Consider the following 24,323-nt stretch of genomic DNA (forward strand, 5'->3'; position numbering starts at 1 on the left):
TCCTCCTACAGTTAACCTCTCTATTATAAACTCTAAGGCGATACGTTCGCAGATCATTTAATTAAAAACCTGTGGGTTCTCCACGGTGAGACTGAGGTTGCAACATTGTTCAAACTTATTTTTCATTCTTTAAGTAAACAGATTACGACATCGAGTTCAGTCCAAGTTGGGATATATTTATTTCTGAGATTGAATTGGAAAATCCCAAAAGCAAGGGGAGGCGGTGGCGTAGTGATATTGTCCCTGGACTAATAAACCAGCGACCCACAGTTTTACTCTGTGAAAATAGGTTCGAATCTCCCCACAACAGAACGTGGAATTTGAATTCAGTTAATAAAAAAATCTGGAATTAAAAGGCTAGTCTAATGATGGCCATGAAACCATTGTCGATTGCTGCAAAAACCAGTCTGGTTCGCTAATACCCTTTCATTAGGAAATCATCTTGCCTACCTGTGACTCCAGACACACAGCAATGTGATTGCCTCCAACATACCCTCTGAAATGGCCTAACACGCCATTCAGTTGTATCTAATTGCTGCAAATTCAATAAAAAGGAGTGAAACCGGATGGACCGTCCAGCATGGATCTCGGCATAGGAATCAGCAATGGCAATCACAGCCCTGTCATTCCTACAAAGTCCTCCTAACTAAAATCTGGGGGCTTTGCCCAAAGTTGGGAGAGCTGTCCCAAAGACTAGTCAAGCAACATCCCGACATTGTCGTACACACGGAATCATAACTCCCAGACACTGCCATCGCTATCCATGGGTATGTCCTGTCTCGCCAGCAGGACAGACCCAGCAGACATCGTTGCACAGTGGTATACAGCAAGGAGGGAGTTGCTCTGAGAGTTCTCAACATCGACTCCGGAACCCATGAAATCTCATAGCAACAGGTCAATCACGGGCAAGAAAACCTCCTGCTGATTACCACCTAGTGTCCACCCCCACCCCCCAGCTGATGAGTCAATACTCCGCCAAAGTTGCTCACCGCTTAGAGGAAGCACTGAGGGTGTCAAGGGTGCAGACTGTACTCTGGGTAGGATACTTCAATGTCCATCACCAAGCTTTGCACTGTATCACCACTGCTGGCCACATCCTAAAAGACATAGCTGCTAGTCTGGATAAGTGGAAGGTGGTGAGGGAAACACATACTTGACCTCGTCCTCACCAATCTGCCTGCTGAAGATACATCTGTCCATGACAGCATTGGGAGGAGCGACCACTGCACAGTCCTTCTGGAGACACAGTCCTGCCTTCACATTGAGGATACCGTCCATCGTCTTGTGTGGCACTGTCACCGTGTTAAATGAGATAGATTTCGAACAAATTTACAATGAAAAACTGGGCACATCCATTAGGCGCAGTGGACCACCATCAGCAGCAGAACTGTACTCAACCACAATCCGTGACCTCATGGTCTGGCATGTCCCCCACTCTACCATTACCATCAAGAAAGGAGACCAGCCCTGGTTCAATGAAGAAGGCAGCACCAGGTATAGCTCAAAATGAGGTGTCAACCTGGTCAAGCTAGAACAGAGGACTATGTACGTGCCCATCTGCATAAGCAGTATGCGATAGACAGCGCTACACGATCCCGTAACCAACGTATTAGATCTCAGCTCTGTAGTCCTGCCTCACCTAGCCGTGAATGGTGGTGGACAATTAAACAACTAACTGGAGGAGACGGCTCCACAAACATATCCATCCTCACTGATGGGAGAGCCCGGGACAGCAGTGCAAAAGATAAGGCAGAAGCATTTGCAACCAGCTTCAGCCAGAGATGCTGAGTTGATGCTGCATCTCTGCCTAGTCCTGAATTTCACCAGCACCACAGATGTCAGACGTCAGACAATTCGATTCACTCCACGTGATATCAAGAAACGACTGAAGACACTGGATACTGCAACGGTTATGACAATAGAGCGGCAATAATACTGACGACCTGTGCTCCAGAACTAGATGTGCCCATAGCCAAGCTGTGCCAATACAACTATAACACTGGCATATAGCAGGCAATGTGGGAAATTGCCCAGGTATTTCCTGTACACAAAAAGCAGCACAAGTCCAATGTGGCCAATTACTGCCCTATCAGACTGCTCTCAATCTTCAGTAAAGTGATGGAGGGTGTCATCAGCAGTGCCATCAAGGAGCACTTGCATAACCATAACCTGCTCAGTGACTCTCAGTGTGGGTTCCACCAGGGCCACTCAGCTCTTGACCTCATCACAGCCTTGGTTCAAACATGGGAAAAGGAGCTGAATTCAAGAGGAGAGAGTCACTGCCTTTGGCAGCATTTGACCGGGGTTGGCATCAAGGAGCCCGAGCAAAACTGATGTCAATGGGAATCAGGGGGAAACCCGTCAGCTGGTTGGAGTCATACCTAGCGCAAAGGAAGACGTTTGTGGTTGTTGGAAGTCAATCTTCTGTGCTCCAGGATATCACCGCAGGAATTCCTTAGGGTAGATCCCTAGGCCCAACCGCCTTCAGCTGATACATCAATGACCTTCCTTCAATCATTAGGTCAGAAGTGGGGATGTTCGCTGATGATTGCACACTGTTCAGCATCATTCACGACTCCTCAGATACTGAATCAGTATGTGTAGAAATGCAGCAAGACCTGGACAATATCCAGTCTTGGACTGAAAAGTGACAAGTAACATTTGTGACACACAAGTGCCAGGCAATGACAATCTTCAACAAGAGAGAATCTAACAATATCCCCTTGACACTCAGTGGTATTACTATCACTGAATCCCCCACTACCAACATCCTAGGGGCTACCATTGACCAGAAACTGAACTGGAGTGGCCATATAAATACCGTGGCTACAAGAGCTGGTTAGCGGTTAAGAATCCTGGAGTGAATAACTCATCTCCTGACTCCCAAAAGCCTGCCCACCATCTACAAGTCACAAGTTAGGAGTGTGATGAAATACTCTCCACTTGCCTGGATGGGTGCCACTCCGACAATACTCAAGAAGTTCAACAACATCCAGGACAAAGCAGCCTGCTGGATTGGCATCCCATCCACAAACATTTACTCCCTCCACCACCGACGCACAGTGGCAGCAGTGTGTACCATCTACAAGACGCACTGCAGCAATGCACCAAGGCTCCTCAGACAGCACCTTCCAAACCCGCGACCTCTACCAACTCGAAGGACAAGGGCAGCAAATGCATGGGAACACCACCACCTGCAACTTCCCCTTCAAGTCACACACCATCCTGACTTGGAACAATATCGTCATTCCTTCACTGTCACTGGGTCAAAAACCTGGAACTCCCTCCCTAACAGCACAGTGGTTGTACCTACCTCAGATGAACTGCAGCAGCGGAAGAAGGCAGCTCGCCACCACCTTCTCATGGCAAATTAAGGATGGGCAATAAATGGTGGCCTAGCCAGGGACGTCCACATCCCATGAATGAATCAAAAAGGACAATTCAGTTCACATTAATTAATTAATGGCAATTTTAAGCTGCAGTCGCTCAGCATTGTGCTTATTCTTTCAAACACAACCAGTCCCATCTTTAGGTCTCATGTTGTTTCAGTGGTGTCCTTCATTCGACTGTGACTACGCACTAATTGAACTCTAGGTGTTAGCGTGTCTCTCTCAGTGCTGCTGTACTGCACGTTTTGGATGTGGCTGCCCTCTGTTAGTGTGGACATTCAGTTAAGTGATGAAAGTAGGTTATTTGTGCCTATGATTTGCAAAATTATAACTGACAGAGTATCTGTAACTTATCCAACACGACAAACTGGTGCAGGGTCTTGAAATAACACAATGCCTTCCTTCAGCCAGAAACACCTCAACTAATACAACCCCTCCACCTGATGGAGAAACCCAAAAGTGATAAACCCCTCCAAACGGGACAGCCGCTGAAACTGATGCGGACTCTTCCAACCAATTAATTTATTCTAAACGAAACAACACCTCAATCCAACGCACCCTCTCAAAATAGTGCAGGTTTTCAATTTCATGCAGGCTTTTCTCGTGTAATAGCATTTCAAACTAACAGAACAACTCAGAATGATAGCTCATTAGACACATTTGCAGTCTTCAAACTAAGGCATCACCTCAAATGAATACAGCCCTTCACACTAACAAAGCAAGTCAAACCAATACAGCATTCAAGCTAATACATCACCTCTAGCTGGTGGAGCATTTCATACAAATGCCTCAAGCTATCACAGTACCTCAGAGTAATTCAGCTCCTCAAATTAATACAATGCGCCAAAATAATAAGAATTAAATTAAAGGATCAATGAAATTTTCTGCACATAAGTGTGCTAATTGACTCATCGCGCATGTACCATCTAAAAATAGTTATTTAGCCTAATAACGCTTTCCGACTCTTCGTCTGTAACGCTAAATGTTATGGCATCTCACATATTTATACCCAGGTCGTGCTTGCGGTCTGGAAGTTATTTCTGAAAGTATGATACATGTAGACACAGAGTTCACAGCAAATAATATGTACACTTGAATATGCCATTGAGGTTCTGTAAGGTGCTGAGCTACTGACCAAGGGCACTGGAAGGAGAGAGAAGGTCGTATAGATCCTTCACGGCCGGCACAGAGATGATGAGCCGAATGGCCTCCTTTTATGCCTCATATCATTTTTTGTGGCACCTTCTTTCAATACCGTTTGTCTTCAGCGTGTTAGTGCTCTGTGAAAATGGCAAACGAAAGACTTGTCACAAAAGCATGGGAAGGACAGTATGTAGGCCAATGTGAGCAGCAAGTCAATAAACTCTCGCCTTATCATTTCTCTAACACATTCCTGCGGCATGTTGTGCTCTGTGGTAAATGCTTTCATCAGGTGGAAACAATATCGACAACACAGAAAATATGATGCTGTCTCCTGTTATGGACATATTCAGGCTTTTCACCTCCACTGTGGCTGGAAATGAAAACTAACGTTCAATGCCTCAATCAAGCTATTCCATGCCCAAATTCGCACCATACTCTGTACACCTATCATCCACTATATTCGCTGATCTATATTTGTTCCCAGTCAGGCAATATCTGGATTTTAATGTTTATTCCACGTTTTGAAATGCTTCCTGGGCACTCACTGCTCCCCAAATCACTGTTACGTGGTCCAGTCCAAGAACACTGACGAATTCTGCAATCTCCTCGAGTCGTACAACTCTCCTTATCTTTGCACCCCCTCCAACTTTCCAACACTTGCTATATTTTATAAGTTCCTCCAACCCATACAACCCTCCCAGTTTCAGTAAATTTTCCCAGCCCTACAGATGTCCCTATCTCTGCAACCTCCAGCATCCCAAAAGCCCTCCCTATATCTGTAACATGCGCTAGCCCTGCAGCCCTCCTTCCCTACAACTATCCCTATCTCTATACCCTCCTCCAGCACCTACAATTCTACATAACGTTGTAACTGCCTCTAGCTCAGAAACCCAGCGTATCTCTGTAAAATCTTTGAGCCTCACAAATCTCCTTATCGCTGTAACCTCCCCCAGCACATGCAACACCCTCTTTCTCTGTAACAACCATCAGACCCTGCAAACATCTCTATTTCTGTAACTTTTTCCCACGCCTTTATCCTCCTGATAGCTGTAACTTTCACAAACCTCAAAACCCTTTCCATCTGTGTCCTACCAGACTCCCTATCTCATAGCATGTTGCAGCTCTGACAAATGCCACTTTCTCTGTAACTTCCTCTAGTCCCATTGCTCCTCCCATCTCTGTATCCTCCCCCAGCCCGACAAAGCCCAACAATGCTCCTTATATGTGTAACCTTCTCCAGGCCAACTAGCCCTTCATATCAATATAACCTTATCCAGTACTGAAATCGTCTCTCTACCTCTGACCACCTACAGCTCCAGATGCCTCATTTGCTCTGTAACATCCTCCATCACCTGAAATCCTACCTCTCTCTGTACCCTAAATTATCGATATAACAGTTGCTATGTCAAAAGCCTCATCTGTCTATCTAACACTCCCTATCACTGTAACCTTTTGCATCCATAGGAATATAGGAGCAGGAGTCGGCCATTCGGCTCATCGAGCCTGCTCTGCAACTCAATACGATCATGGCAGATCATCCACGTCAATGCCTTTCCCCACACTTTCCCCATTCCCCTCACGTCATTGGTGTTTAGAAATTTGTCAATCTCTAATTTAAACATGCTCGATGACTGAGCTTCCACAGCACTCTAGGGTAGAGAATTCCAAATATTCCAACACCTTGAGTTCAGACAATTTTCCTGATCTCTGTCCTAAGTGGCTTGCCACTTATTTTTGCATTGTTTTCTCTGGTTCTGACCTCTCCAGCCATGGGGTACATTTTCGCTGCATCTACCCTGGATATTCCTTTCTGTATTTTGCAGGTTTCAATGAGATCACTTCTCATTCTTCGAAGCTCTGGAGACCACAGGCCCAGTTTCCACAATCTCATTTCATAGAACAGTCCCGCCATCTCTGGAACAAGTCCGGTGAAACTTCTTTGCACTCCCTCTATGGCAGTAATAACCTTCCAAATGTAAGGGGACCAAAACTTCACACAGTACTCCAGGTGCAGTCCAACCAAGGTTCCATGCAATTGAAGCAAGAAACCAGCTATTCAAATGCTCTACTAAAGACAAACATCCATTCTGGTGCAGGGCTGATTAACCATCTATTCCAATGTTGGCGTGCATGAAATATCCATTTCATGCTGGTGTGGAGATAGCCTTTCTTCCATGTCTGGCAGTAATCCAACGGTGAATTTGAATGCTGGCATGGAGATATCTATCCATTCCATTGCTGACATGGAGACAAACATTAATTCCAAAGCTGGCGTGGAGATAAAAATCAATTCCAAAGCTGGCCTGGAGGCAGACATCTGTTCTAATGCTGGCGTGGAAACTAGCATTCATTCGAATGCTGGAGTTGAATTAAATGTCCAATCCAAGTCTGGTCTGGAGGCAATCGCCCATTCCAATTCCAACACTCCCTATCTCTGGATCCTCTGTCATACCAAGAACACTCCCAACCTCTGGAAACTCCGCCCACCCTACAACTTTATGATATATTTTTGGTCCCCACATTTTGCCTTGGTGCATTCACAATTTGAATCACTCCAATATTGACGTCTTTGCCATCAGCTGCACAGAGCCTCAGCTCCAGATTTCCTTCCAAAATTCTCTCTCCTAACATTCTCTCTAACCTTCTGGAATGCTCAATAATACCTCTTGCTATGCAGCCCTTTCAAATTCTGTTTTGCAGCTACCCATGTGTGGTAACGTAAAGGGGATGGCTTTTGCGTGACCACTGCGGGATTTTTTGGTTTGCTGAATGTCCGTTCAGCATAGCAGGGACATTGCTCTCCACCTCTCTTTAAGGTGCTCCTTAAAATCTACTTCTTTGAGAATAATTTTTGTCAGCTTGTATTAATATCCCGTTATCGGGCTCCATGTCAAATATTTGTCTGATCATTGCCCTGTGAAGCACCTTGTTTTTTTTCAACAATATTGAAGGCACTAACTAAATGCCAGCTATTGTTGATGTGATAAAGCAGCTACTGATCTGGACGGAGCGAGTGATATTTGAAGCACAGGCAAAACTGCAGCATGCATCCCACACTCTGACAGTTATGTTGGGGGAAAAAAGGTATGTTCTATCACCGAAAATGTTCAGTTGCCTTTTTTAATTCATTCGTGGGATGTGGGCGTCACTGGCCGGGCCAGCATTTATTGCCCAACCCTAATTTCCCTTGAAAAGGTGGTAGTGAGCTGTATTTTTGAACCGCTGCAGCCCATGTGAGGCAGGTACACCCACAGTGCTGTTAGGAAGGGAGTTCCAGTGTGTTGACCCAGCGACAGTGTAGGAACGGCGATATAGCTCCAAGTCAGGATGGTGCGTGACTTGGAGGGGAACTTGCAGGTGGTGGTGTTCCCATGCGTCTGCTGCTCTTGTCCTTCGAGTTGGCGGAGGTCGCGGGTTTGAAAGGTGCTTTCAAAGGAGCCTTGGTGCGTTGCTGCATTGCATCTTGCAAATGGTACACACTGCTCCGGCCGTGCGTCGGTGGTGGAGGAAGAGATCTGTGCCTTGTAGATGGTGGATCGGCTGTAGGGAGTCAGGAGGTGAGTTACTCGCGGCAGGATTTCCTAGCCTCTGACCTGCTGTTGTAGCCACGGTATTTATATGGCGACTCCCGTTCAGTTTCTGGTCAATCATAGTCCCTAGGATGCTGATAGTGGGGGATTCAGCGATTGTAATGCCATTGAATGTCAAGCAAAATGGTTAGATTCCCTCTTGTTGGAGATGGTCATTGTCCGACACTTGTATGGCACAAATGTTACCTTCTACTTACCAGCCCAAGCCTGGATATTGCCCAGGACTTGCTGCATTTCTACACGGACTGCTTCAGCATCTGAGGAATCGCTAATGGTGCTGAACATTGTGCAATCATCAGCGAACATAGCCACTTCCGACCTTATGATTGAAGGAAGGTCTGTGATGAAGCAGCTGAAGATGGTTGAGCCGAGGACACTACCATGAGGAACTCCTGCAGTGATGTCCTAGAGCTCAGATGATTGACCTCCAAAAACTACAGCCATCTTCCTTTGCTCTAGGTATGACTCCAACCGGCAGAGAGTTCCCTCCCTGATTCCATTGACCTCAGTTTTGCTAGGGCTCCTTGATGCCAGACTCGGTCAAATGCTACCTTGATGTCAAGGACAGTCACTCTCACCTCACCTCTTGAGTTCAGCTCTTTTGTCCATGTTTGAGCCAAGGCTGTAATGAGGTTAGGAGCTGAGTGGCCCTGGCGGAACCCAAACTGAGCATCACTGAGCAGGTTATTGCTAAGCAAGTGCTGCTTGATGGCACTGTTGATTACACCTTCCATTACTTTACTGATGATTGAGAGTGGACAGATGGGGCGGTAATTGGTCGTGTTGTCCTGTATTTTGTGTACAGGGCATAGCTGGGATATTTTGCACATTGTTGGGGAGATGCCAGTGTTGCAGCTATATTGGAACAGCTTGGCTAGGGATGCGGCAAATTCTAGAGCATAGGTCCTCAGTACTATTGACGGAATATTGTCAGGAACTATAGCCTTTGCAGTATCCAGTGCCTTCAGTCGTATCTTGATATCATGTGGAGTGAATCGAATTGGCTGAAGTCTGGTATCTGTAATGCTGGGGACTTCAGTAGAGGGCCGAGTTGGATCATCAACTCGGCACTTCTGGCTGAAAACTGTTGCAAATGCTTCAGCCTTATCTTTCGCACTGATGTGCCAAAGAAGGTTATGCGCCGAAGAATTCCCCTCTTCCTTGGTTGATTGGACTTGCAGTGCAGATAGTCTGTGCAGCTGGATTGCTGAGAAAAAAACTTTTATTCATGCAGCCCTTTTCACAACTGCAAGTCATCCCAATGTGCTTCACAGCCAATGAACTTATTTTCTTCATTGTGGTAATAGCCGAAAATGCTGTAGACGTGTTGTGCACAGCAAGCTCCCACAAACAAATAATGTGGGAAGTAACTAGAGAGCAGCATTATTTTGAAGTGAGTATGGTTGAAGGTGAAATACTGGGCCCGAGGACAGCGAGGACAATCCATCCACTGTGCTTCTTCCAAATGCGTTCAAGGGATTGTATATGTTAACATGAGTTGCCAGACACTGGAGCGCTTCCTCAGTACTGACTCTCCGACCATTCAGGACTTTCTCCGCATTGACCCTCTGACAGTACATCCCTTCCTCAGCAATGAAACTCTGAAAGCGTCGTGCACCCTCATTACTTACTCTCTGACAGTGCAGAAATTCCTCAGTACTGACCCTCCGGCAGTGCAGTATTCCCTCAGAAATAAAAACAAGAAATGCTGGAAATTATCAGCAGATCTGGCAGCATCTGTGGAGAGAGAAGCAGAGTTAACGTTTCAGATCTGCAACCGTTAATCAGAAATGCAATATTCCCTCAGTAATAACTCTTTTTCAGTGCAGCATTCGTTCAGAACGGACCGTCTGACAGTGCACATCTTCCTCAGTAATGAAACTCTGACAATGCCATGCTCCCTCAGAAATGCCCGTTCGACAATGCAGTGGTTCATCAGTACCGACCCTTCGACATTGCAACACGTCATCAGTACTGTGCTGCCGACAATGCAATGCTCCCTTAGTACTGGCAGTGCAGAGTGTCTGCCTAGATTATACTGCTTAAGTCTCTGAATTGATGGATGAAGCCCATGCCCTTCGAAGTGGCAGGATAGAGAATTGTAGCAGGTAACAGTGGTGTTCCACAAGGATCTGTGCTGGGACCTCTGCTCTTTGTGATTTTTATAAATGTCTTGGATGAGGAAGTGGAAGGCTGGGTTAGCAAGTTCGCCAATGACACGAAGGTTGCTGGAGCTGTGGATAGTGTGGAAGGATGTTGTAGGTTGCAACGGGACATTGGCAGGATGCGAAGTGATTCATTTTGGAAGGTCGAATTTGACTGCGGAATACAGGCTTAAAGACAGGATTCTTGGTAGTGTGCAGGAACGGAGGGATCTTGGGGTCCATGTCCATAGATCGCTCAAAGTTGCCACCCAAGTTGATAGGGTTGTTAAGAAGGCGTATGGTGTGTTGGCTTTCATTAACAGGGTGATTGAGTTTAAGAGTCGCGAGGTTATGCTGCAGCTCTGTAAGGCCCTGTTTAGACCACACTTGGAATATTGTGTTCAGTTCTGGTTGCCTCATTATAGGAAGGATGTGGAAGCTTGAGAGAGGGTGCAGAGGAGATTTACCAGGATGCTGCCTGGACTGGAGGGCATGTCCTACGAAGAAAGATTGAGGGAGCTCGGGCTTTTCTCATTGGAGCAAAGAAGGATGAGAGGTGACTTGATAGAGGGGTACAAGATGATGAGAGGCATAGATAGAGTGGTTAGTCAGAGACTTTTTCCCAGGGTGGAAAGGGCTATCACCAGGGGGCATAAGTTTAGGGTGATTGGAGGAAGGTTTCAGGGATATGTCGGAGGGAGGTTCTTTCCACAGAGAGTGGTGGGTGCGTGGAATGCGCTGCCAGCGGTGGTAGTAGAAGCAGATACATTAGGGGAATTTAAGCGACTCTTGGATAGGTACATGGATGATAGTAGAATGAAGGGCAGGTAGTTACTTAGATCTTGAGTAGGTTAAAGTTCGGCACAACATGGTAGGCCGAAGGGCCTGTACTGTGCTGTACTGTTATATGTTCTATGTTCTATAACAACTAAAAGAAAGACAGAACTCTTACGTCTGTAATGCGTTTCAAGACCTCAAAAGTTTCCAATCTGTGATTTATCTTCGGCATGCAGTCACCGTTGTAATCTAAGGAACTCAGGTGGCGAATGTCTGCTGAGAAAGACAATCAACGGTTTTTATTCATTTTTTTATTTGTTTTTTAAACAAGCAAGTATCTGGATAGCTTCTGAAAGCAGCGAGGCGAAGCAGCCGGTTGTGATTTTGTAATGCCGTTATCCCCTCAACTGCAGCACTTGCTTTATCTCGACACCAGGCAACAAATCAACAGCCAAAAAAAAAAATCACCAGAACATTTGTGTGTTATCTTTGTAGCTCTTGTTAGGCACAAAAAATATGTGATACCAACATATGCCGAGGATGCAGTCAGACATACCGAGTGAGGATATGATGTAGTTTGTTGGCCTCAGCCAGTAACTACAACATTACCTGCTTACAGGAAATCTCCCAATATCACTGTTCACATTGACACGTGCGATGGTTACAAAATCTTGAAACTTACAGCACCGGACGAGTATGTTATACTTCCGTGCCCATGCCAGCTCTTTGAAGGAATTGTCCATAACTTAAGCTCGAACATTTAAGCCGCTTTCCAATAACCCTGCAAATTAACGCCCTTCATGCTTTATTTTTATGATTCGTTCATGGTATGTGGGCATTGCTGGTTAAGCCAGCATTGATAGCCCGAAAATAATAGCCCTAGCGAATGAAAGTTGAGCTTCCTCCTGAACAGTTGCAGTCCTTGGGGTGTTGTCACACCAATAGTGCTGTTAGGGTGTTTCGGAATTTTGTCCCAGCGATAGTGAAGGAGCGGCGATTTAGTTCAACGTCAGTAATGATGGTGCGTGACTTGGAGAGTAATTGTAGCTGGTGGTGACCCCATGCATCTGCTGCCCTTTCCCTTATAGGTCGCGGCCTTGGGTGGTGCTGCCAATGAAACCTTGGTGAGTTGCTGCTATACATCTTGTAGTTGTACCCCATTGCACACACTGCTGCCACTGGTGAAGGGAGTGAATGTGAAGGTTGTCGATGCAGTGCCAATCAATTGAGCTGCTTTTCCCTGGATGGTGTCGAGCGTCTTGATAGTTGTTGAAGTTGTGCCCATCCAGGCAAGTGGGGAGTATTCCATCACACTCTTGACTTGTACTTTGTCGATGGTTTACTTTAGATGGATTACTTTAGATGGGTCTGTTTTTGTCCAGTGTGTGCAGGAGGGTTTTCTGACACAGTATGTGGACAGGCCAACCAGGGGCGATGCCACATTGGATTTGGTACTGGGTAATGAACCCGGCCAGGTGTTAGATTTAGAAGTTGGTGAGCATTTTGGTGATAGTGATCACAATTCGGTTAGGTTTACCTTAGCGATGGGCAGGGACAGGCATATACAGCAGGCCAAGAATTATATCTGGGGGAAAGGATATTATGATGCGCTGAGGCAAGATTTAGGATGCGTAGGATGGGGAAGGAAACTGCAGGGGTTGGGCACAATCGAAATGTGGAGCTTATTCAAGGAGCAGCTACTGCGTGTCCTTGATAAGTATGTACCTGTCAGGCAGGGAGGAAGTTGTCGAGCGAGGGAGCCGTGGTTTACTAAAGAAGTTGAAGAGCTTGTCAAGAGGAAGAAGAAGGCTTATGTTGGGATGAGACGTGAAGGCCCAGTTAGGGCGCTTGAGAGTTACAATCTAGACAGGAAGGATCTAAAGGGAGAGATAAGAAGAGCAAGGAGAGGACACGAGAAGTCATTGGCGGATAGGATCAAAGAAAACCCTAACGCTTTCTATAGGTATATCAGGAATAAAAGAATGACTAGAGACAGGTTAGGGCCAGTCAAGGATAGTCGTGGGAAGTTGTGTGTGGAATCGGAGGAGATAGGGGAAGTGTTAAATTAATATTTTTCGTCAGTATTTACAGTGGAGAAAGAAAATGTTGTCGAGGAGAATACTGAGATACAGACTACTAGGCTAGATGGGATTGGGATTCACAAGGAGGAGGTGTTAGCAATTTTGGAAACTGTGAAAATAGATAAGTCCCCTGGGCCAGATGGGATTTATCCTCGGATTCTCTGGGAAGCCAGGGAGGAGATTGCAGAGCCTTTGTCCTTGATTTTTATGTCGTCATTGTCGACAGGAATAGTGCCGGAAGACTGGAGGATAGCAAATGTTGTCCCCTTGTTCAAGAAGGGGAGTAGAGACAGCCCTGGTAATTATAGACCTGTGAGCCTTACTTCGGTTGTGGGTAAAATGTTGGAAAAGGTTATAAGAGATAGGATTTATAATCATCTTGAAAAGAATAAGTTCATTAGAGATAGTCAGCACGGTTTTGTGAAGGGTAGGTCGTGCCTCACAAAACCTATTGAGTTTTTTGACAAGGTGACCAAACAGGTGGATGAGGGTCAAGCCGTGGATGTGGTCTATATGGATTTCAATAAGGCGTTTGATAAAGTTCCCCACGGTAGGCTATTGCAGAAAATACAGAAGTATGGGATTGAAGGTGAATTAGTGCTTTGGATCAGAAATTGGCTAGCTGAAAGAAGACAGAGGGTGCTGGTTGATGGTAAATGTTCATCCTGGAGTATAGTTTCGAGTGGTGTACCGCAAGGATCTGTTTTGGGGCCACTGCTGTTTGTCCTTTTTATAAATGACCTGGATAAGGGTGTAGAAGGGTGGATTAATAAATTTGCGGATGACACGAAGGTCGGTGGAGTTGTGGATAGTGCCGAAGGATGTTGTAGGTTACAGAGGGACATAGATAGGCTGCAGAGCTGGGCCGAGAGATGGCAAATGGAGTTTAATGCGGAAAAGTGTGAGGTGATTCACTTCGGAAGGAGTAACAGGATTGCACAATACTGGGCTAATGGGAAGATTTTTGGTAGTGTAGATGAGCAGAGAGATCTTGGTGTCCAGGTACATAAATCCCTCAAAGTTGCCACCCAGGTTAATAGAGCTGTTAAGAAGGCATATGGTGTGTTAGCTTTTCTTAGTTGGGGGATCGAGTTTAGCAGCCACGAGGCCATGCTGCAGCTGTGCAGAACTCTGGTGCGGCCGCACCTGGAGTATTGCGTGCAGTTCTGGTCACCACATTATAGGAAGGATGTGGAAGCTTTGGAAAAGGTGCAGAGGAGATTTACTAGGATGTTGCCTGGTATGGAGGGAATGTCTTACGAGGAAAGGCTGAGCGACTTGGGGTTGTTTTCGTTCGAGAGAAGGAGGAGAAGAGGTGACTTAATAGAGACATATAAGATAATCAGAGGGTTGGACAGGGTGGATAGTGAGAGCCTTTTTCCTCGAATGGTGATGGCAAACACGAGGGGACATAGCTTTAAGTTGAGGGGTGATAGATATAGGACAGATGTCAGAGGTAGTTTCTTTACTCAGAGAGTAGTAGGGGCGTGGAACGCCCTGCCTGCAACAGTAGTAGACTCGCCAACTTTAAGGGCATTTAAGTGGTCATTGGATAGACATATGGATGAAAATGGAATAATGTAGGTCAGATGGTTTCACAGGTCGGTGCAACATCGAGGGCTGAAGGGCCTGTACTGCGCTGTAATGTTCTATGTTCTGTGGTGGACAAGCATTGGGGAAACAGGAGATGAGTTATCAATTCCTAGCCACTGACGTGCTCTTCTCGCCACAGCACTTAAATGGCTGTTCCGGTTCTCTTTCTGGTCATTGGTAACCACCAAGGATGTTGATAGTCAGGACTCAGCGAGGGCAATGCCATTGAAAAGCACGAGAAGATGCTTAGATTCTCTCTTGTTTGAGATGGTCAATGTCTGTCAATCGTCTGGTGTGAATGCTACTTGCCAATCATCAGCCCAAGCATGGAAGTTGTCCAGGTCCTGCTGTATTTGGACGCGGGTTTCCTCAGTATTTGAGGAGCTGAACAATGAGCAGTCATCAGCGAACATCCCCACCTCTGACCTTATCATGGAGGGAAGTTCATTGATGAAGAGCTGAAGATGACCTCGGTCTCTACTCTGAGAAATTCCTGCAGTGATTACTGGTACTGAGATACTTGACCAGCAACAACGACTATACTCTTCTTTTCTGCATGGAATGACTCCAACAAGCGGAGAAATTTTCCCCTGATTCAAATTGATTCCAGTTTTGCGAGGGCTCCTTGATATCATACTTGGTCATTTGCTACTTTGCTGTTAAGTACAGTCGCTCTCACCACAACTCTGGATTTCAACTCTATTGTCCATATTTGGATCATGGCTGTAATAAGGTCAGGAGCGGAGTGTCCCTGGCAGAACACAAAGTGAAAAGGTTATTGTTGAGCAAGTGCCATCTGATAGCACTGTCGACTATCACTTAAATCACTTTGCTGATGATCATGACTGGATTGATAGCGGGGGGCGGGAAAGGATGGTACATTGGCACAAAGGAATTAAGAAATGTAGGAACAGGAGTAGACCATTCCGCTCATCGAACCGGCCCTGCAATTCAACACGATCAGGGCTGATCATCCACTTCAATGCCTTTTCCCACATTATCCTCATATCCCATTTCGTCATTTGAATTTAGAAATTTATCGATCTCTGCTTTAAATATACTCAATGATTGAACTTCCACGGCCCTATGGGATAGAGCATTCCAAAAATGCTAAACCCTCTGAGTAAAGAAAATGTTCCTCATCTCTGTCCTAATTGGCTTCCCTCTTATTTTCAAAGTGTGATCCCTATTTCTAGACTCCCCAACCATGGGAAACATCTTAGCTGCATGTACCCTGTCCTTCCCTTTAATTGGTTTGTAGGTTTTAATGAGATAACCTTTCAATCTTCGAAGCTCCAGTGAATACAGGCCCAGTTTCCCCAAACTCTCTTCAAAGAACAGTCCTGCCGTCCCTGGAACAATTCAGGTGAACCATCGCTGCACTCCCTCTATTGCAATAATATCCTTCCTATGATAAGGGGACCAAAATTGCACACAGTACTCCACATGGTGTCTAACCAAGGCTCCATACAATTGAAGCGAGACTTCACTACTCCTGTCCTGAAATCCACTCGCAATGAAGGCTAAAATGCCATTAGCCTTCCTCATTGCTTGCTAACCCTGCATGTTCGCTTTCAATGACTTATTGACAAGGACGGCCAAGTGCTTTTTTACATCTACACTTTCTAATCTCATGCAATTTAAGGAATACCTTACTCCTCTATTCCTCCCACCAAAGTGAATAACCTCACATTTTCCATATCATTCTTCATCTGCCACGGTCTTATCCACTCACCCAGTCTGTCCAAACTCCCTTGAAGCCGCTTGCATTTTACTCACAACACCCAGTCCACCTAGTTTTGTGTCATCTGCGAATTTGGAAATACTATGTTTGGTCCTCCCATCCAAATCATTGAATTATATTGTGAGCATCTGGGGCCGAAGCACTGATCCCTGCGGTGCCGCACTCGTCACAGCCTGCGAACGCGAGAATAACCCCTTTATTCTTACTCTCTGCGTTAGGCCTAGTAACCAATCCTGAATCCATGCCAGCATATGACCTCCTATCCAATGTGCTTTAATTTTGATAAACAACCACCTCCTGTGGGGACTTTATCAAAAGCCTTCTAAAAATCGAAGCATCCCACGTCGATCGACTCCCCTTTGTTAATTTTCATAACATCCTCAAAAAAACTCTAGCAAGTTCGTCAAAAGTGATGTCCCAATCATAAATCCAAGTTGACTATCCCCAATCAGATTATTATTATTCAAGTGTTCATTTTTCACATCCTTTAGTATAGATTGTAACATTTTCCCAATGACTGATGTGAGGGTAACAGATCTGCAATTCCCTGTTGTCTCTCTCCCGTCTTTCCTAAATAGTGGTGTGACATTGGCGATATCCCAATCTGCGGGAAGCGCTCTGGAATCTATAGAATCTTGGAGGATGATCACCAATACCTCCACTATCTCTTTCGCTACCTCGTCCAACACTGAGAAGTAAATTATCAGGCCCTGGGGATTTAGTAACCTTAAGCCCCATTAATGTTTTCAATAAAACTTTCTAAAACGAATTTCCTTCAATTCCCCATTCTCCCTAATCCTTTGGTCTCCAATTCTGGGATATTTCTTGTATCGTCCTCAGTTAAAATAGGTACAAAGTAATCATTTAGCTTTCCTGGCATTTCTTTATTCCCTATTATAAATTTTACTGATTCTGCCTGCAATACACCCACATTTGTCTTATTCAAATGTTTCCTTTTTACGTACCTGTAGATGCTTTTACAGTCCGTATTTTTATATATTTTGCCAGCTTACATTCATATTCTGTTCTCCCTTCTTTATCAGCTTCTTCGTCCTCCTTTTCTGTGGTCTAAGATCCTCTCAGTCCTCTGGTTTACAGCTACTTCTGGCAACTTTCAAAGCGTTTTCTTTAATCCTTTAACGACCTTTGTTTTCCACGGTTGACTGTCTTTGTTTTTGTGTTTTTTATGCCTTGAAGGAAGGTATAGTTGCTGTAAATTATGTACTATTTTTTTGAAGACTATCCATTGCCTAAGTTGTGTCAGACCATTTTCCCAATCCACCTCAACCAATTTGCCCCTCATACCTTCATAATTCCGTTTGTTCAAATTTACCACCTTGTCTTAAAATTGAATAAACTCACTGTCAAACATATTGTAAAATTATATCATATAATCATCACTCATCCCAAAATATTCGTTCTCATCACATAACACTAGATCTAAAATAACCAGTTCTCTAGTCGGTTCCTCTACATATTACTGTAGAAAAACATCCCTGACACACTCCATAAATGTGTCCTCCACAGCATTAGTGCTCATTAGTTTCACCCAGTCTATATGCAGATTGAAACTATCCATGATTACTGTATTACCCATGCCACATGCTTCTCTAATCTCCTGATAATACCATGCCTCACACCACCACCACTGTTTGGTGGCCTCTAAACAACTCCGACCAATGATTGCTGCCCCTTGCTGTGTCTTACTTGCACCCAAACAGATTCCAAATTTTATTATCCCGAACTGAGCTGCTCCCTTACTAATTTACTGATCCCATCCCATATTATCAGTGCAACACCACCTCATTTCCTTTGTGCCTGTCCTTCCTAAATGTCGAATATCGTCGAATATTCAGTTTCCAGTCGAGGTCACCATGTAGTTACGTTTTCGTGATGGCAATTGGAGCAAACCCGTTTACTTCTATTTTGGCCTTTAATTGATCTCCTGTGTGGTGGATGCTGCGTACATTCATTTAGAGTGCCCTGAAACTTGTCTTATTGAGATTCTGCATTCCAAGCCTAGTTGATGCTCGCCTTTGTTCCACCTACCTTCTAACGTCGCTTCCTACTTTTCTACCTCATGTTCCCTGCTTTACTTCCTTCCAATTTGAGCTTTCCCTCTGGTTCCCATCCCCTGACAAGCCAGTTTAAACCCTCCCCAACGGCTCGAGCAAATCTCTCTGCGAGGATATTAGTTTCAGTAGTGTTAACGTGTAGCCCGTCTATTTTGTACAGGTCACATCTGCCCCAGAATCAAATGCCTCAGAAATATGATGCCCTCCTTCCGACTTCAATCCCCCAGCCAGGTTTTCATTCGATCAATACTCTTATTCATATTCTCATTAGCACGCAGCACTGGGAGGAACCCTGAGATTACTGCCATGGAGGTTCTGGTTTTTTAAAATTTCCTCCCTAACACCATAAAATCTGTTTTCTGGACCTCATCCCTCTTCTCACCTATGTCATTGGTACCAATGTGGACCACGACCTCTGACTGTTTAACGTCTCCCATAAGGATATCATGCAACTGCTCCATGCCATCCTTGACCCTGCCACCAGGGAGACATAGAACATAGAACATAGAACATTACAGCGCAGTACAGGCCCTTCGGCCCTCGATGTTGCGCCGACCTGTGAAACCATCTGACCTACACTATTCCATTTTCATCCATATTTCTATCCAATGACCACTTAAATGCCTTTAAAGTTGGCGAGTCTACTACTGTTGCAGGCAGGGCGTTCCACGCCCCTACTACTCTCTGTGTAAAGAAACTACCTCTGACATCTGTCCTATATCTATCACCCCTCAACTTAAAGCTATGTCCCCTCGTGTTTGCCATCACCATCCGAGGAAAGAGGCTCTCACTATCCACCCTGTCCAACCCTTTGATTATCTTATATGTCTCTATTAAGTCACCTCTTCTCCTCCTTCTCTCGAATGAAAACAACCTCAAGTCCCTCAGCCTTTCCTCGCAAGACCTTCCCTCCATACCAGGCAACATCCTAGTAAATCTCCTCTGCACCTTTTCCAAAGCTTCCACATCCTTCCTAGAATGCGGTGACCAGAACTGCACGCAATACTCCAGGTGCGGCCGCACCAGAGTTCTGCACAGCTGCAGCATGACCTCGTGGCTCCTAAACTCGATCCCCCTACTAATAAAAGCTAACACACCATATGCCTTCTTAACAGCTCTATTAACCTGGGTGGCAACTTTCAGGGATTTATGTACCTGGACACCAAGATCTCTCTGCTCATCGACACTACCAAGAATCTTCCCATTAGCCCAGTATTCTGCAATCCTGTTACTCCTTCCGAAGTGAATCACCTCACACTTTTCCTCATTAAACTCCATTTGCCATCTCTCAGCCCAGCTCTGCAGCCTATCTATGTCCCTCTGTAACCTACAACATCCTTTGGCACTATCCACAACTCCACCGACCTTCGTGTCATCCGCAAATTTACTAACCCACCCTTCTACACCCTCATCCAGGTCATTTATAAAACTGACAAACAGCAGTGGCCCCAAAACAGATCCCTGCGGTACACCACTAGTAACTATACTCCAAGATGAACATTTACCATCAACCAGCACCCTCTGTCTTCTTTCAGCTAGCCAATTTCTGATCCAAAGCACTAATTCACCTTCAATCCCATACTTCTGTATTTTCTGCAATAGCCTACCGTGGGGAACTTTATCAAACGCCTTACTGAAATCCATATAGACCACATCCACGACTTGACCCTCATCCACCTGTTTGGTCACCTTGTCAAAAAACTCAATAAGTTTTGTGAGGCACGACCTACCCTTCAGAAAACCGTGCTGACTATCTCTAATGAACTTATTCTTTTCAAGATGATTATAAATCCTATCTCTTTTAACCTTTTCCAACATTTTACCCACAACCGAAGTAAGGCTCACAGGTCTATAATTACCAGGGCTGTCTCTACTCCCCTTCTTGAACAAGGGGACAACATTTGCTATCCTCCGGTCTTCCAGCACTATTCCTGTCGACAAGGACGACATAAAAATCAAGGACAAAGACTCTGCAATCTCCTCCCTGGCTTCCCAGAGAATCCTCGGATAAATCCCATCATCCTGGATTCATCTTTCCTGCCGCAGAAACGCCTGTCTGAACCCCTGACTATCGAATCCCCAATGAATATTGACTTCTACTCATCTTCCTCCCTTTCCTGTGCTATTGAGCCACCCGTGGTGCCAAGGACTTTGCTGTGGCTGCAGTCCCCCGAGGAACCACCAATCTCACCAGTATCCAAAGTGGAAAACCGATTAGTAATCAAGATAGACTCAGGGGATTCCCGCACTGCCTGCCTGGTTCTCTGAAAGTACATGGCGGTCACCCATTCCCTCTCTGCCTCCATGCTCCTAATCTGAGGTGTGTCCACCTCCCTAAGTGTGCTATCCACATAATCCTCCACGTCGCGGATGCACAAAAGTGACTTCAGCCGCTGGTCGAGTTTCGAAACTCGGAGCTCAAGCTTATTCAGCCGATGACACTTCCTTCAGAGATGTTCCTCTAGGACACGTGGTCCGTCCATGACTTCCCACAAACCGCAGTCTGTACTTGGCGAAGCTGATCTGCCATTCGTATCTTTAAAAACTATATATTATAATAAGAAGTAAAATAACATACCAGTTACTCACCAATCAAAATCTTCCCTTGTACTGAAGACAGAGGCAGCTAATGGAGGCTGAAAGAAGGTAGAAGAAAGAAAGAAAGAAAAAAAGAAAGAAAGAAAGAAAGAAAGGAAGGAAGGAAGAACTCCTCCCTCACGTACCAAACTCTCACTTCACACTTTGTGCACTTAAATTTATTTTCTTAATTTATCATCCCTTTCTTACCAAACTCCCTCAATTACGAAATTCGCTTCTTAACACACTGTGCCCTGCACCATCACCCAACGCAAACAAGCAGCATTGAAACTCCCCTTACATTATACTCAGAAAACAATGTTGTGTCAGCTCTGCTAGAGCTGTGCTGCAGCCCAGGAACCAGCTTAATCTAACTACCTAATTAACTTCCTCCATCTACTCTCAGAGTGTTAGTTTAAAACGGCAAGAAACCCAACTTAGCTCTAAACTGAAACAGACATTTCAATTAATTGCTAGATGTAAAACAAACCTAGTTTTGAGTGATTAACACTTAAAATACACTCACGAACCAAAGTCCCTGCTTCACACTCAGTGCAGACTGACATTCAGCGTGCAATGCATGTGTTTTCAGTTGGTGCTGCAAGGATTTAAGAGGTATACATGTTGTAGTAACAACAACGCCCAAACAAGAACGTGAACCCTGGACCCTTAGATTACAAATCTGATGCTGCACCGACTGAATTACCAAGGCTAGGATGGGTTGGCTTTGTTCATTGTGGACAGTTTATACCTGGACACTTTTGCACATTGTCAGTCGATGCCAGTGTTGTGATGGACTGGAACAGCTGTGATAGAGACAGGTCTCGTTCTGCAGAACAAGCCTTCAGTACTATTGCCGGAATGTTGCAGTATTCAGTGCCTTCCGCCGCTTCTTGGGATCACGTGCAGTGAATCGGATGGGCTGAAAACTGCATCTGTGATGCTGGGGATCTCAGGTGGACGCCGACATGGATAGTCCACTCAGCACTTGTAGCTGAAGTACATGTACAAGTACATGCCCAATTGCTCTTTAACTGTTTCCATTTAATTTCTATTTCTATTTAACCAACCTCTCAGGCAGCACATTGCAGATCACAACAACCATCTGTGTGAAAGCAATTCCACTCATCCAGATTTTCGACCGAGCGACAGGGAAGGATCAGTGCTCCAGATCCAAGTCAGGCTGATGCGTGACCTGGAGGGGAAGCAGCAGGAGGTGGTGTTCACTAGCGTCAGCTGCCCTTACCCTTCTAGGTGGTACACTTCGCAGAATTAAAAGGTGCTATTGAAGCAGCCTTGGCGAGTTGCTGTTGTGCTTCTATTTTATGGCGGAGACTGCTGCTAATATGTACCAATGATGGAGGGAGTGAATATTCAAGTTGAGGGATCTGAGGATCCTTGGATGAGCCTCTTGACTCTGTAGGTGACTGCACCTTTGCTTGTCTGTTCCACCTCTTTGTCATTCCGTTTCTCTCTGCATCTGAGACGGTATCTCTTTGTCTGGCTAAGCATATTGGCGAATTTGACTCCGTATTTCAGGAAGCTGACTCTGCATATGAGTGCCGTTTACTCTGCACCCCAGTTCCTCTGATTTAATCCCGGTCCACATAACTCTGTATCCCTGTGCATAGGATTCTGTATGCCTGAGTATTGACACTGCATCCTATTTATACTGACTCTTACCTCAAAACAACAAAGAACAATACAGCACAGGAACAGGCCATTCGGTCCTCCAAGCTTGAGCCGATCTTGATGCCTTCCTAAACTAAAACCTTCTGCACTTCCGGGGTCCGTATCCCTCTATTCCCATCCTATTCATGTATTTGTCAAGAGGCCTCTTAAACGTCTCTATGGTACCAGATTCCACCACATCCCCCGGCAACAAGTTCCATGCACTCAACATACTCTGTGTAAAGAACGTGCCTCGCACATCCCCTCTAAACTTTGCCCCTCCTACCTTAAACCTATGTCCCCGAGTAACTGACTCTTACACCCTGGGAAAAACCTTCTGACTATCCACTCTGTCCATGCCGCTTATAACTTTGTAAACCTCTATCATGTCGCCCCTCCACCTCCGTCGTTCCAGTGAAAACAATCCGTGTTTATCCAACCTCTCCTCATAGCTAATGCCCTCCAGACCAGGCAACATCCTGGTAAACCTCTTCTGTACCCTCTACAAAGCCTCCACGTCCTTCTGGTAGTGTGGCGACCAGAATTGCACGCAATATTCTAAGTGTGGCCTAACTAAAGTTCTCTACAGCTGCATCATGACGTGCCTATTTTTATACTGCAAGCCCCGACCAATGAAGACAAGTATGCCGTATGCCTTCTTGACTACCTTATCCACCTGCCATGCCACTTTCAGTGACCTGTGGACCTGTAGGCCCAGATCTCTCTGCCTGTCAATACTCCTCAGGCTTCTGCCATTTACTGTACACCTCCCACCTGCATTAGACCTTCCAAAATGCATTACCTCACATTTGTCCGAATTAAACTCCATCTGCCATTTCTCTGCCCAAGTGTCCAACCGATTTATATCCTGCTGTATCCAGTGACAATCCTTATCACTGTCCACAACTCCACAACCTTTGTGTCGTCCGCAAACTTACTAATCAAGCCAGCTACATTTTCCGCCACATCATGTTTCTATACTGCAAACAGCAAAGGTCCCAGCACTGATCCCTGCGGAACACCTCTAATCACATCCCTCCATTCAGAAAAGCATCCTTCCACCTCTACCCTCTGTCTTCTATGACCGAGCCAGTTCTGTACCCATCTTGCCAGCTCCCCTCTGATCCCATGTGACTTCACCTTTTGTATCAATCTGCCATGAGGGACCTTGTCAAAGGCTTTACTGAAGTCCATATAGATAACATCCACTGCCCTTCATTCATTAATCATCTTTGTCACTTCCTCAAAAAAATCAATCAAGTTAGTGAGGCACGACCTACCCTTGACAAAACCATGCTGCCTCTCTCTAATAAGACCACTTGTTTCCAAATGGGAGTAAATTCTGTCCCGAAGAATCCTCTGTAATAATTTCCCTACCACTGACGTAAGGTTCACCGGCCTATAATTTCCTGGATTATCCTCGTTACCCTTCTTAAACAAAGGAACAACATTGGCTATTTTCCAGTACTCTGGGACCTCACCTGTTGCCAGTGAGCATGCAAAGATTTCTGTCAAGACCCCAGCAATTTCTTCCCTTGC

This window comes from Heterodontus francisci, chromosome 28, assembly GCF_036365525.1.
Source record: "Heterodontus francisci isolate sHetFra1 chromosome 28, sHetFra1.hap1, whole genome shotgun sequence".
NCBI classification, from domain to species: domain Eukaryota; kingdom Metazoa; phylum Chordata; class Chondrichthyes; order Heterodontiformes; family Heterodontidae; genus Heterodontus; species Heterodontus francisci.